The sequence below is a fragment of the Pezoporus wallicus genome, unplaced genomic scaffold, assembly GCF_028554395.1.
Source record: "Pezoporus wallicus isolate ANWC-B61680 ecotype Strahan unplaced genomic scaffold, APGP_CSIRO_Pwel_v1 contig_3817, whole genome shotgun sequence".
Taxonomy (NCBI): domain Eukaryota; kingdom Metazoa; phylum Chordata; class Aves; order Psittaciformes; family Psittacidae; genus Pezoporus; species Pezoporus wallicus.
The window spans coordinates 12,506,281-12,508,704 of record NW_026635157.1 but is presented as its reverse complement, the minus strand read 5'-3'; the positions used below and the strand labels follow the sequence as shown (position 1 = coordinate 12,508,704).

The window sequence follows — 2,424 nt, the reverse complement described above, 5'->3', positions numbered from 1 at the left end:
GTTAAGGTATTGTCTTCCTTGCTTTCCTTATTTCTACTGCAGTGCTTTCCCACCAACTGTTGCTGTGAGATGGAAGGCAATTGGTCAAGCTCTTGAGAAAGAGCAGAAATTAATGTAAAAATATTTGTGATCCAGTATCTCAGAATATACCACAGTTAGAAGCAAATTCAGCTACATTTTGAGAATGTGGTGGTGATGATGATGATGATGACAGTGATAGTAGTAACATATTGATCTTATATTTGACTGAAATACCTCTGTTCTAGCCTGTGCAGCCATGTGCCATGTATTTTTTGTAATGTGCTTTTGACTGTACTGTCAGTTCTCTGAAAAGCAGCTTTTTTTTTCCTTGGCCATCAGCATGGCAGTGTCACAAGTTATATATTATTTTAAACAAAAATATCAACAAAGACTTTAGGAAAGAGGCTTCTTCCACCTGTTGAAAAACAAACACATATGCTGTTCCTTCCCTCCATCACACTAAATCTAAGGCCCAGGAAACAGGGAGTCAGAAAGTGCCATAACTGTTCAAGCCGTGCTGAAGGTGAGGACTGATCCTGGCATATTTTCACCCCAAACCAGGACGCTTTTAATCACAGTGGGACCTGAAGTGGCAGAGGACTGCAAGAGGACAAATGCTCTCTCTTTATGGGGTGGATATTTGTTCTCTGTGCGAGGGTCAGTTTCAGGTCTGGCATCAGACTGAAAAGGGATTGGGAAGGCCATTAGGTACTCTCTTCAGAGACTATGCTTCCATTCCCAGCAAAATACTGGAAACTGTACTCTTCCTTTGTGTGCATGAACTATTATGGTGATATTTTTCCCCAGGTTTCTAAAATCTTACATATGATTACCCTTTCTTAAATGACTCTAAAGCTGGACTCATGGTGCCAACAGCATCCAAACATACTACTATAAAAACAAACAAAAAAACCCAACAAAAACAACAAACAACAACAACAACAAAAACAAAACCAAAACCACCAAAACAAAGGAAATGCTTTCATTCCTATTCTGTAAAACCATTATCTATACCTTTTCTGAGAAACACCTGAAATTCACTTTAGCTGCTTCTAAAATGACCCACCATTTTCTGAGGTAGAAAACCAGCAACTACTTCTACCAATTTGGTAAGGCATTTCACCATAAATATACTGCAAAGAGCCAGTCTGTCTGTTCCTTGGGTGAGTAAACACCATGGAGAATTGCAGCCCTGCTCCTGCCAGAACAGAGATGCTGGGAACAAACCCTTTCCATCTTCTCTGAGAGAAACAGCACTCGGCCAGAGGGACACATGTGCACCATGACAGCTAAGGGGGTCCCCCCTCCCATTGCTCAAGGATCCATGACAGCACCGAGTGACCATTCATTTGTGGTGCAGAAGGTGTGGAAACACCCTTACCTATCAGAGCAGCCAAAAATAAAGGGTGATACTGTTTTTCTAAGTGCTACCTGTACCTCTCTAGGCAGACACTGATCAGCAGCCCTAGGAAGCCTTTAGGTGGGCATGGAGGGTCCATAGACAGTTTTGTGAAGGGAAGACTTCCAGAGAGATGCTGCATCTGGATGGGCTTCTCCTGACTGCACCTGCACAGGGCTCTAAGCCTTTGCATGCTCCCCCTAAGCACGACTCCTCCCAGCTGCCAAATATGTCTTAAAACTTGCTCCTGGGCAGCAACGCTGACACCTCGAGCTCTCACAGCAGCCGGCCGGATGCTCCCTAAAAAAATAACATCAGGAGAAGATCGATCGAAAAGAATCTTGAAAAGTGAAAGAATTGGGGCAAGTGTGGAGAAAAGACATCTTCCCTGACCGGGAATCGAACCCGGGCCGCGGCGGTGAGAGCGCCGAATCCTAACCACTAGACCACCAGGGATCTTCCATGAAACGTTCTACCAGCCTCCTCAAAAATTCACATAGAGGCAACCTTTACCACTCTGCTAATTTTTTTCATGTTCCCCTCTTCCGGGCAGTACCAAGTCCCGGAGGCAGCTGTACGTATGAGGGACGTTCCATTCCATCCTACGGAAGGGGGGTGAACAGAGAGGGAGCATCCCAGACGGGGTGAGATACGGGATGGCGGTCAGAGACCGGGCGCTACATAGCCCAGGCCCTGCGGTCTTTCTGGCGCTGCAGGAGAGGGGCCAGCTATGCCCCGCACAACGCGGTGGCCAGCGCTGCGCAGCCGGCACAAAGGGCGGGTCGGTCGGAGGAGGGAGCTGAGCGCGACCTGGCGGTCCTTCTGTTACCGCGCTGGGCTCTGGGCGGTCCCTGTCAGGAGCAGCGCTGTGCGGGGTGGCTGTTTTTCATTTCGAGTTGCCTGTTCACGCCGTCCCTCAGAAGACAGTCTCACTACGGGATACTGCTACAACTGCTTGTGCGCTGCGAATCCCGGCCGGCAGCTCCTAGGAGGCGGGAGCGAGC

The 2,424-nt window shown here is 47.9% G+C and overlaps 1 non-coding gene across 1 annotated transcript; it reads right to left on the bottom strand.

Moving 5' to 3' along the window:
• Positions 1 to 1,804: 1,804 nt before the first annotated feature.
• TRNAE-CUC (transfer RNA glutamic acid (anticodon CUC)) lies at positions 1,805 to 1,876 on the bottom strand. Its single transcript has one exon. It is a non-coding gene; the product is annotated as a tRNA-Glu (tRNA).
• Positions 1,877 to 2,424: the final 548 nt, after the last annotated feature.